General features: G+C 43.9%; 1 long non-coding RNA gene across 2 annotated transcripts in view; it reads left to right on the top strand.

Moving 5' to 3' along the window:
- The first annotated feature begins 4,788 nt into the window (after positions 1–4,788).
- LOC132002270 (uncharacterized) overlaps positions 4,789–12,822 on the top strand; it is a 32,876-nt gene continuing 24,842 nt past the window's right edge. The window contains exon 1 of one of the 2 annotated variants that reach the window (XR_009399786.1): positions 4,789–4,878. This is a non-coding gene — a long non-coding RNA (uncharacterized LOC132002270). Of the gene's footprint in view, positions 4,879–8,918; positions 9,256–12,822 lie in introns of those variants that run through there. The other variant, XR_009399785.1, reaches the window with a different exon arrangement.

Here is a 12,822-nt window from a genome sequence, read left to right as displayed (position 1 = left end):
CGAGAAATTGGAAGATATTTGAAGTGTGGGGGTCTGGAGTTTGATAGAAAACAACAAGGGACGCCTGGGTGGCTCAGTTTGTTAAGCAGCTGCCTTCAGCTCAGGTCATGATCCCAGCGTCCTGGGATCGAGTCCCACATCGGGCTCCTTGCTTAGCAGGGAGCCTGCTTCTCCCTCTGCCTCTGCCTGCCATTCTGTCTGCCTGTGTGCGCTCTCTCTCTCTCTCTCTGACAAATAAAGAAATAAAATCTTTAAAAAAAAGACAAAAACAAAAACAACAAAACCCATGATTACTCTGTAAAGCTAATATTCGCAGGAAATTTTCCTGGGTTGAGACACCTTTGCTAGGTTAAGTTCAAAAGAGTGTTTTTCAACTGGCGAACTTCTTTTTTCCTTTCCTCCTTCCTGTCACCTCATGTTTAGTGAATGCATTGAAGGCTTCACACTTTAATGTGCTTTAATGTTTCAGTTAATGTAGTGTTTAATAACAAGGTCAAACTGCATATGGATAGAACTTGATACATTGATTGTATCTTTCATGACATACAGTCGCTCATGTCATCACAACAAGGAAGGTAAGCAGGCAGGTAATATCCATCCCATTCTACACGGGAGGAAACTGAGACTCAGGAATTAATTTGCTCAAGGTTAAACTACTGCTAGAGATGGAATCAAAACCCATGTTTTCTGATTTGGAAGCACTTGCTTTTCTGTTAGATCTCTATTCACACAGGCTTTCAGCCCTGAATAATAAGAATTTACTGATATGAACTCTTTTCTTGACTTTGGTTGTATTTGTCTTAGTATAGGATATATAAATGGCGTGGGGCACCTGGGTGGCTCAGTGGGTTAAAGCCTCTGTCTTCAGCTCAGGTCATGATCCCAGGGTCCTGGAATCGAGCCCCACATCGGGCTCTCTGCTCAGTAGGGTGCCTGCTTCCCCCTCTCTCTCTGCCTGCCTCTCTGCTTACTTGTGATATTTGTCAAGTAAATAAATAAAATCTTTTAAAAAAAAGAATATAAAAATGGATTTTCTTCCTGTAACTGTGGCATCAAGCACTTACTCAACCAACATGTTGAACATTTGGTAGAGTCAGGCCCTGAACTCAGCTCTGGGACTACAAAGGCCAAGAAGATGTAGCCTTTGCTTTTAAATTGCTTTTTGTTTATTTCAGGGGACATCACCATAGGAAGATAAGTTATCAAATTATTTAATAGATACCCATAGAGATATATGAACAAGAAGACCTAGGAACATTGAGGACACAGCATATAATTTTACTTGAGAGAGTTAGGGAGGGGGTGATATCAGAGCTTTGTCTTTGAGGAAAGGGGTCTACCAAACAAAGGAGAGGGGAAGAGTGTTCTAGGGCAAGGTCCCAGAGCATGTATGACATGAAGTGAAGAATGTGCACAGTGGTCTGAAGTGTGGTGTATGTGGTAGGGAGGTTAGACTGGGTAGGGTAGGAAGGAAGACTTGTAGAGATCTTTGTAGGTCAAGCTAAGCAATTTGTGTTTTCTCACGTAGGTACTAAGGGAAGCTGTATCTGGTTAAGAAGAGCTGTGTGGTCATATTGCACCAGAAAAGGGTCTGATTGTCTAGAGGATTTTAAACTGGAAATTTGATGTATAGAGGAAGATTCAACGAGATGGGCACATTGATACTTTTTGGGACTCAATATAACTTGTTTGAAAATTAATTTTTATACATGTAGTGTGGTGGTTCTCAAATGTTATTATGTACCAGAGTTATCCCCAAGGCTTGTTAGAAGACGGATTGTTGGAACCTACTCCCAGAATTTCTGATTCAGTACAGCAAATTAGAGAATTTGCATATCTAACAAGTTCCCAGATGATACTGATGCTGATGCTGCAAAGTCCAAAATCACATTTGAGAAGTATTGTCTTGGGGAAGGTTTCTTTGCCTGGAGAGGACCTAGAAAGAATAGGTCTAATTTATTAAAAAGCAAAATTAAAATAAGAGGTATTTTTTTCAGGTATTTGAGATAATACAGATTTTCTAAAAACCTGACCAAGGGTTGCAATCATAATCAAACAATATAAAAAATAGAAGTATGCATGAGGCATGGTGCTAAATGTTATACGAAGGAAGCATTTAATTGGACATAGCTCCTTGCTCTTGGAGGCTCATGATGATGCCTTGGGAAAGGCTACAATGGATAACTGACCATCCTTCAGTTTACCTAGTGGACCTTCTACTATTTTTATCCTAGAAAAGACTCAGAAAATAGAACTGTAGCTGAGATCAAAGTTGTCCTAAATTCAGAGATTTTCACCAAAATTATGTCGCATTGGCAAAATTTTGGGCTGGAGGAAGGAAGTGTGCAGCAATCACAGACCATTTTATCATGTGACAAAATTGTCTTATGACCAAGAATCATCTGACAATTAATTGAGCAGAGATAAGAAAAACCAAGAACTGAGTAATAAGAAGAACACCACCATTTAGAGTACGGAAGTGGTCATGTAATAAATGTGTGACCCAGCAGGGCTTTTTGCTTGTTTCTGAAACAGATGTCTCTAGAATTCTTTGCTTCAACCTCTGCTCTAGGATGCAGTATGCTTTGTCTCAATTGTAGACAGCCTCTGAACGTGACCTCAGTAGGTTTTAGTCGAGCCTTCTAGCGTCTGCTGCAAATAACCCTCTCTTGACCTTCAGTCTTTTTGCTCATTCTGGGGAGTCTGTGTCATAAATATTGATAGAGAAGATGACTTCAGAGCAATGCATACAGAATGAATGATGCTTCTGTGATGTGTTAAACCATCTTCCTGCCTTAAAGATTGCGGGGGAAGAGACAGGCATTAGAAGAAGCCATTCTTACAAGGACTCTGCACTTGATTGGCACTTGCCCTTAAAATTTTGGGCCTCTTTTCTAAGTGGCACTAACATAGCTCTCCTGGGTGTGACTCTCCGACCCCGCTGTGGGCGGATTGCTCTGCTCGCAGTGTGAGAAGATACCTCTGTCCATCTGGATTATTGCAGTCAGCTACAGGCTCATCTGCCTGCCTTTGATGGCCTTGTGTGTCCTCCTTTCTCTTTAGATGGGGGTCGTTTCGACTTCTGTGCCCAGACACACAGTGGATTTGAACCCATTGCAGGCATAAAGCCAGACTTTGATTGGCAGGTGAAAGTAATTTTTGGCTACAAAACACAACCATAACAACAAGAGCAGCAGCAGCAACAACTAACTTTTCTATGACCCTCCCTCAGAGCCAGGCACTGCTCTGAGCCCTTGACCCATATGGATTTATTTAACCCACATGAAAGATCCAGGGAAGCACATTCTTTTATTCATCTCCGTTTCAGATAAGGAAACTGAGGTCCAAAGTGGGTAAGTAACTTGCCTAATTCCACAAATAGGAAGTGGCGAAGCTGCGATTCTTAATCTGTGCTCCTGACGCATCCTCCTGGGGTTCAAACAAATGCTCTTCCATTTCAGTGTTTGCTAAGCTAGTTCCTGCTCATCTTTCAGGATCAGCTCAACTGTCCTCTTCCCTGAAGCTCTGCCTGCTTTCCTTCCCACTCTTTCCCTGATGAACCAATCGCTGCTTTATCTGTGCTTCAGTAATTCCTCGTACACGCCTCAGCAATGACGCTTCTCCCACTGTGGCTGCTGCAGTCGTTGTCCTGCTGGCCTCAGAGTGAGGCTGTGACTTCCGCGTGCCCGTGTGCCTCTATTTCCTGCGAGCTCTAAAGAGCTGTTGACCCTTGGTAATTCGCATTGTTGAGTGGAAATTCTGACATCTCCTGTATCAGTTTTAGAAGGAAATTACATCTCACTTCAAATACATTTTGCAACCTGACCTTTTGAGTTCTGAATCAAATTTCATTAAATCACGCAAACAATGTGAACAGGAAGGTTGATATATGCTTGGACACTGTGCTAGGTCGAGGGATACACCTGTGAGTAAAACAGACCCAGTCCCAACATTACGGATCCTTGTGTTGGAGGCCAATTACCTAATTAAGAAGGCAGGTACTGGGGGCACCTGGGTGGCTCAGTGGGTTAAGCCTCTGCCTTCAGCTCGGGTCATGATCTCAGGGTTCTGGGATCGAGTCCCGCGTCGGGCTCTCTGCTCATGGAGAGCCTGCTTCCTCCTCTCTCTCTCTCTCTCTCTCTCTCTGCCTGCTTGTGATCTCTCTCTGTCAAATAAATAAATAAAATCTTTAAAAAAAAAAAAGGCAGGTACTGAATATTGTAATCACATACAGTAGAGGGGCTAGCTTGACCTGTGGAGAGAAGCTTTCCCTGAGGTTGTGGTAGCTAAACTGGGGCCTAAGGAGGGAGTAAGAATTAGGTGAAGAGGGTGAGAATTATATTCTCTGCTCTGACTTGCTTATAAAATGGCAATGTTCTCACCCCCTCTGTAGATCCTTATATTCTTTTAAGACTCAGATAAAATTCTGCTTTCTCCAAGAACTTTCTCTGAATATTTTAGCTTTATAACTTATTTCTTCTTGATTTTTATATTCAATAACTTTAAAAAACGAATGTGAAGCCCAGGAAAGGGGCCCGCGTCAGAGACACTGCATTATTTCATGTAATCTTCAAAACAACCTTGCAAGTTAGGCATTAATATGTTTCCTTTCTCAGATGAGAAAACTGAGGTCTGGTGAGGTTGGGTGAATTTCCTAAAATCTCACCGTGGCAAGTGAAGGGAAGAAGTGGATTTCACATTTAAGTCTGTTCGGCTACTAGTTTTTACAGCAGTTCTCGCAAGTCTTATCATCCCCATTTCACAGATGGAGAGACTGAAACCCCAAAGGACGACTGGCCCAGGTCACAAAGCTCCCGACTGAAGCAACAACAGGATTTCAGTTCACATCTGTTTGACCCCAGAGACAGTGCTTCAAAGGTCAGTACTGAGACAAGAAGCTGTGGCCAATACTCTGTCTGATCTGAGCCCATGCGCCACCTCTGTGATTGCTATCTTGGGGCACCATTAGGAGGCACTCTTATGGCTGCAGGAAGCTCCTGACTCTTGTTACCATGGGTGGCCCATGCGTGGACAAGTAGCATCACCATCACCTGGGAGTTTATTAGCAAAGGAAAATTTCAAGCCCTATCCTAGACTGAAGAAATCCATATGCAGTGTAACAGGTTTCTCTGATAATCCCATATGGTGCTCTCATCTAAAGTTTGCGTTAGAATTGCCCTTGCAATGGTAATTGTGAAAGGTTGGCCTTCCTGGCCCAAGGACAGGTCATTTCCAAGACTTGTTGGACTTTCAGGGAGAGTCCTGGGGCTCTGAACTGAGCTGGATTTTCTTTCTGAGTCTAAGGAGGTCCTGGTAACCTATGGAGACTGAGTCCAGAGTGGATTTTTGAACTGGTGTCCAATATATAAAGAGCGCCACTAGGATTGCTGTTACCTGTGAGCTAAATTTTTAGCTTGTGGCAGTTTTAGACTACAGATTGAAATGAAGAACATACCAATTTACATGATGAAACACAGCAACCTTGTGAGGAAAAAAGATATAAATACTTTGCCCAGTTTTTTAAAAAATTTATTTTATTTATTTTTTAATAACATATAATATATTATTAGCCCCAAGGGTCCAGGTCTGTGAATTGCCAGGTTTACACACTTCATAGCTCATACCCTCCCCCATGTCCATAACCCCACCACCCTTTCCCTACTCCCCTCCCCCCGGCAACCCTCAGTTTGTTTTGTTGAGATTGAGTCTCTTATGGTTTGTCTGAATACTTTGCCCACTTTAGAGAAAGTCTTGGTAGGACCAATAACATTTTCCATAAAACCTTGAAAATTTGTGGCAGGTCTAAAATTATGATCGTGTTCAGGTGGCTCCCTTGTCTGTGTTTCAGCCAATAAAAGACCGTAATAACACTGCATTTTAATGAAATCTGTCATCCTTATCTTTATAGTTCACTATTCCCTCTCATCTGTTTGTTTATTCATTCATTCATGAACATTTATGGAGTGTTAGCTCTGTGCCAGGCACTAGCCCTTGGTGAGAAAATTATACTTTTTTATTGATCTGCACAGCAAAGACCTTAAAAGACTGAACAATTATGTGCAGTAATAACTAGATGATTTCACTTATTTGAGAAAAAGCTTGGCCTATTTCCTCTTCAATTGGAGGGAAAGGACTTCACAAATAGTGCTGTCGTGGCATTGTGTGTATTTGTACTTCTTGCTGGATCAAAGGGAGTGCTGGGAAAAGTACATGAGCTACACATTATGTTGGGTATGGCAAAGTCCTACAGACTGGGATGACCTCCTTCTCTACCTGGATCAGATTTTCGAGACTGCTTTTCCTTGATATGAACCTGTTCCATTTAGGACTCATGACATGGAGTGTGTGTAGGTGTGTGCGTGCGAGAGAGAGAGAGAGATAGAGAGAGAGATTATGCTCCTAAGTCCACATAAAGGCCACAACTGTTTGAGTGGTTTGTTTTTATTTCTACTTCTTGTGGGAAGGAGGCTCATTTCCAGCTCCTAGTGCCAGAGCTGACAGCAGGTACTGAGTGTTCATTTTCCTCTCCCAAGTTTAGTCTATGGGGCTGGAAATTGTTGTTGTAACATTAAATAGTTTAAGTGCAAGTCTCAGTGCCAAGTCCTATGATGGAAGGGTCTTTCTAGTACGCACCTTTGAGACATGGGGTCCAGAAGCCTCTCCTTGTCTTTTAAAATCAGATCTTGAGGGGCACCTGGGTGGCTCAGTGGGTTAAGCCTCTGCCTTCAGCTCAGGTCGTGATCTCGGGGTCCTGGGATCGAGCCCCCACATCGGGCTCTCTGCTCAGCAGGGAACCTGCTTCTCTCTCTCTCTGCCTGCTTGTGATCTCTGTCAAATAAATAAATAAAATTTTCAAAAAAAAAAATCAGATCTTGACTAATTTAAGAGTTTTTGTCATTTGGGGTAACTGTGAGTTTTCCAGACTGGCATGATGTATGGCTCTGAAAAAATAGTTGACTCCAAGCCTGCCATGTCGTCTGCCTAGGAGGTATTTACAGACAGAGCAAGCAAACATGGAAATAATGAATTAGCTTGCAACTCGAGTTGTGCGAAGTTTGTTTTGGATTTTATGAGTGAGTATGTGTGTGTTGTTTTGCTTAGAGGCCTGTTATCAGAATTGCTCTGTTGTGTTTTATAACTAGAAGGTGACTACAAGCCCCTTTGTGTAGCAACAGCATCCCCAAGATGGAAAGGGCTAATCTAATCCCAGCCAGGAGACCAGCCCCCTCCCCCACCCCAGTAAGAGCCCCAGGAACAGGAAAACTCCTGCTTCTACCTTCCAATGATGTCTCTTCCATTCTCTTTCCTTTGTTCCTGTAACAACTCAAAATATGACATTACTTTTCAAATAGAGGAAGTCTAGGTCACATCAGGTGTGCGCAAGCTGGCAGATGCTCATTCTCATTTTCTCTCCCTTATCTCAGATCATGTTACAGCCTTCATTGTTTATATAATTCACTCATTTAATCATTCTCCAAACATTTGCTCAGTTTGCATGTACTGGGCACCATGTCAGGAGCTGGGGATGGGAGATGAATGAGGCATCCTTCCACTCTTCCAGAAGCTTACAGTTTCATTAAGGAACAGGCACACAGACCATAACAGTAGAAGATTTAAAAAAAAAAAAAAAAAGCTTCCTTCTAGAGATATGTAGAAGTATGGACAGAGGAGGGAACAGTCAGCTTTGGTGAGAGGACTGACAGAGGAAGGCGGGGCGGGGAGGTGGGGGAGCTCTGAGCTGAATGGTAAAGAATGAACTTCAGTTTGCTCAGCCAAACACAAATCCTGTTCTCATTAGGTGACTCTACTGTGGTAGTAGTCAACAATACTTCAGTACATCATGGTATCATGTTTTCTCTTTCTCTCAGCCAAAGAGCTCTGCTGCCCATTATAGACACCCCTGACTGAGTCATTTCAGAGAGGCGGGCAAGTGTAGCCACTGAGTGGTGGGTAGCACAGAAAAACAGGAATCATAGCTCTGCCGCTTAGGTCTCCCCGACTTGAGGAAATGTGCTTAACCCCTCAGAACCTGTCTCCCCCAACCTTCAGGAAAGTGGCATAGGAGCACAAATCCCATAGAATCTGTATGAAGCTTCAGTGAGATAATGAATAGAGAGGATTTAGCCCACTGGCATCTAGAAGGTCCTCAATAAATGCTGTATTCAGATGCAAGTGTTGTTACCTCCTCCCTGCCTGCTTCTCTCACCCCTAGGTCGTGAAGCAAGGGGCTGCCTTCACAACAGTCCATTCTTGCCTATGTTGTACCAGTAGGTGGTTGATGGGATGCATCTGGAGTCAGTGGTTTTTTATTTCAATACCTAGTTAGGGGTTTAAACTTCAGAATTTTGACAAATTGGATTACTTCACAATAATTCAATTTATACAACATGGACAAAATCATAAACAGATTTACTAAGCAATCAAAACAAGCATATGTAGCTCATTATATTCTTATGTTACCATAAACAGAGTACAAGAACGTAAGCTGAGCTTTCATGATTCCTCCTTCCTTGGGAGTTGGCAGCTGACTGACGGCCAAGTGTAATAAGTCTGTTTCAGTCCAGTTCTTTGGCCTCTTGGCCTTTGGTCAACTTCTTTTTTATATGCCATGTTATCCTTATTGATTTCATTCACTGAATTGACCATGATCTCATAAAGGCATTTTTATTCACCTCACTGGGTTACTGTGGCAACAGATACTCTCTCTATCTTGCACAGCCCTTATGGACAGCTTCTTTCATCCACCCAGTCAGCCACTATTGAAATACCAAAGAGATAGAAAATGCCTATTGCTGGGAAACAGAGGATTCCTTACCTTAAAGAGTTCACAGTTTGGTGGAAAAACAGAAAAATTACCCAGTAGTTACCATGGAGTGTTGGGAGGTTAGGAGAAGGTGTCCGTGGAGAGAAGAGAGACACTCAGCACAGCTCCAGAAGTCAGCAAAACCTTCCTGAGCAAAGCACTGAAGGAAGCAGGAGTAAGAGTCCGACTGGCAAGGGAAAGGGGAGGACATTCCAGGCAGAGAGAACAGCATCATCAGGGCAGGGAAGCGGACGCCGTGAAGATGGGGAGGCCCGCCAGGACAAGACTGGGTCATGCCAAGAAATTTTAACTTTTTACAGAAGGTGATGAGATCCTTTGGGATGATAAGAGATGAGGTCAGTTTTCTGCTTTGGGAGATCACTCTGGCAGCAATGTGAAGGGTGAATTGGTTAGGGGCAAGGCTGGAAAGGAGAGAAGTGACAGTCATTCAGGTAAGAAGTGAGGAAGACCTGAACTGACGGGAGGGCAACCGGGAAAGGAGGGCCGAGTTCACCAGAGGGGAGGGCGGGTGGAGAGAGCCTGTCATGGGAATGCAGGGTGATCCTGGTCCTGCTGAATGAGAATGAAAGGAAGCAGCAACTTTGGGATGGGCGTTGAGGAGCGCACGTGTTGTGACGAGCACTGGGCGGTATCCGTAACTAATGAATCATTGAATACTGCATCAGAAACTAATGATGTATTATACAGCGGCGAACTGAACATTAAAAAAAAAAAAGAAGCAGCAGCAGCAGCCTTGGGATGGGGTGCGAACAGAAAGGACTGCTATCTTTCCTTCTTGCTTTTTCCTTTCTTGATGCTGCTGTTGAAGGAGCAGGAGGCTGGCTGAGGACAAAGCAAAAGCTGGCGCCTTGCACCCCCCCCCCTTCAGCCGCTCCCCTCCATAGGTGTAGCATTCCTCAGGCACCCCTGACTGCCATAAAAGGATAAATAGTTAACTTGCAGAGATCACAGTCCTGCAAGGTAGGAGTCTCCCCTGGTTTGCAAATGTCCTTGAGATTTACAAACAAAGAAGTTACCTTATCAATAGCCCTAATGTCACCCTCCCCTCCATGAAAAACCGAAGGAGGTGGAGGTAGAAGGAAAAGTAAATACTTCTAAACCTAAATCTCATTAACAGGGATGCCTAATAGCAGGAATGTAACATTCCACCAGGAGACTCCCAATTGTGTTCAAACTATCAATCAATCAGCTCAGCCCCACCCGAAACTTGTTTGTATCTGTCTATAAAAATCCTGCACCGACCCAGCTCCGGACCTCTCGGCAATGAGCGCCCAGAGGTCCAGGTTCGAACCTGCAATAAACGACCCTTGCTGATTGGCTTTGACTCACATCTCTGGTGGTCTTTTAAGGTGGGGGTAATATTCAACTGGCATTTCACTGTCTCTTTTTCTTTTCTCTTCTTTTTTTAAAAGAAATAAATTTATCCAGTTGACAGAGGGAGAGAGAGCACAAGTAGGGGGAGCAGCAGGCAGAGGGAGAGGGAGAAGCAGGCTCCCCACTTAGCTCGGAGCCCAAGGTGGATCTCGATCCCAGGACCCTGGGATCATGACCCAAGCTGAAGGCAGACGCTTAACAACTGAGCCACCCAGGGGCCCCTTGCTTTTCTTGAATAACCGTCTCTCTCCATCCCTCTCTCCCTCTGTCCCCCTCCCTCCTCCCTGTCCCCCCCCCCCTCTTCCTCCACCTCTTTCTCTCATTGTCTCTGTTTTCCACACTCTGTGTACAAAAGACTACTGTGATAGAAAGAGTTCGAGATTTGGATTGAGATTCGTCTGGATTAAAATGTTAGCTTTGCTAGGACTAGCTTTCTAGCCCTAGGCAAATTATTTCATTTCTCCCCTGCTTCCTTCCTCCTTCTGCAGAACAGTAACAACCGAACTGTGTGGAGAGGAGAGCGAACAGCAAAGGAGATGTAGTCATCAGAGAGGGAGTTTTTGTTAAGAACATAGAAATCGCTCTGTGTATTTTGAAGAGTAAGGAGTTTAAGGCAGGAGACTGGATACTTAGGAAACATTTAGAAAGGGCAGAGGAGTAAAATTCACTCTTTGAAGCACCCTTTCTGGAGCTTTGGAGCCACTATACTTTCCTACCTAGGCTTGATACCATTAACGGTTACTGTTATTTTTGTGGGTGCCCCTGCTGCTGTTGTTGCCCTTGTTTTGATTTTTGTTTGGAATTCAGCATCCAACCCCACTCCATTTTATGCTCTTCTTGTATTAAGGGACTCTAGTTCTGGGCGACTCAATTTCCAGCCTCCCTTGCCAGCAGGGTTCTCTCTTCAGTCCCACCAATGAGAGGCGTTTGTGTGAGATTTGGAAGGCAGAGGATAAACAGAAGTTAGTTTTCCTCCAACAATGGAAGGCACCTTGGAGTTTTATGGGTGCCTCCAACATTGTCTTGCAAATTAGCACCTCCCTACAGCAGGTAGATGGCATCCCCTCCAGAGTTTTTGCAATTTCTTGGAACTTCTGGTAATTTTCTGACAGCAGTAAACCTGACAACAGTGTTTCCTGCTTTCTGTAAGTTCTGAGAGGTTTTGAGCACCTAACTTCCTGTTATCTGTACCTTCCTACTTATCTAAAGTAATGCCTGTTTTCCTGACCAAACACCAACCGAAAACTTTCTGGCAACTACTCTTCAGTATCTTTGCCACCTTTCCCTGACCATTAAAACATCTGAGACTCTCAAGGTTTTAGTTCTAGGTCCTTTTCAAGGATACTCCGTAAGTGAATGTATTCAGTCCTAACTCTTCCATTTATTTTCTATGATCTTACAACTCCCCAAACTACTGTATCTCAAGCCGGAATCTCCTTTGAGATACAAACTTAAAGACCCATTTTTTTTTTTTTTTTTTTTTAGAGAGAGAGAGAGAAAGCAAGGTCGTGGGTATGGGAGGTGTGGGAGGTGTGCAGAGGGAGAGAGAAAGAGAATCCCAATGGATGGCTCCATCTCAGGACTCTGAGATCATTACTTGAGCTGAAATCAAGAGTTAGACTCTTAACTGACTGAGGTACCCGGATATCCCCATACATCCAATTTTATATTCTGTGTCCATTTGACTGTTTCACAGGATCCTCAAACTAGCATATGAAACAGAACTCATGAGCTATCCCTGTCTCTTCCATCTAACCTCTTTCTCTTCTAGATTTCCCTTTCTAGGAAAATGACCACCCTCTTCACCCCGAAGCTTCATCTAGAAATCTAAGATTCATTCTGGCCTCTTCCCTCTCCTACCCCCCCCCCCCCACAGGCAACCAGTAATCAAGCCATCTTTATCCAGTATACCTTGAATATGACCACTCCCTCCAGCCCCACCGCCATCACCCTCCTCTGATCCACTACGTTTGATAAGTGTGATAAGCTCCCATCTCCCTGTCTCCATGCCCACCCACCTCAGTTCATCCTCAACACCAGGGCCAGGACCAGAGTGATCCTTTGACAACAGAAATTTGACCAGGTTATCACTTTGCTCAAACCCTTTGATGACCTCCCTTTGCTTTTAGTGTATCCTCACCCTGACCTCCAGGCCCTGGGCATTCCTGCCTGCTCCACACCCCCGCCAGCCCTCCCTCACTGCTGGGCACCTGCTGTATTCTGTGGAGCGTGTTGTCCCACTCTGCCTCCACCCAATTCCTCTTCATTCTTTGGTCTTAACCTCTTCATCTCTTTTTCAACTGGCTGAGTTAGATTAGGTCTCAAATCTGTAACAATTTGTTAAAAGTCTGTCCCCCACCCCCCAGCTAGAATGTAAAGTGCATGAGAGCAGAATACTTTCCTGTCTTGTTTATCATCGTAGCCTTAGTTCCTAGCACAAAGAAGGCATTTATTCCAGGAATTAATAGTACATGATAAATGGTCATTCTTCTTCGCCCCTACCTTCTCCCTCCCTTCTTTACTGTTTTGTCTCCTCCCATCCCTTCAAAGGCTAATGTCACTCTGCTGCTACTCCTCTGGTTATTTTTTCCCTGCTTCCCTCCCCCCCACCTCTCTTCTATCCT

Source organism: Mustela nigripes, chromosome 14 (genome assembly GCF_022355385.1).
Source record: "Mustela nigripes isolate SB6536 chromosome 14, MUSNIG.SB6536, whole genome shotgun sequence".
Taxonomy (NCBI): Eukaryota; Metazoa; Chordata; class Mammalia; order Carnivora; family Mustelidae; genus Mustela; species Mustela nigripes.
The sequence above is the reverse complement of the archived record's forward strand: the minus strand, read 5'-3'. Positions and strand labels throughout refer to the sequence as shown.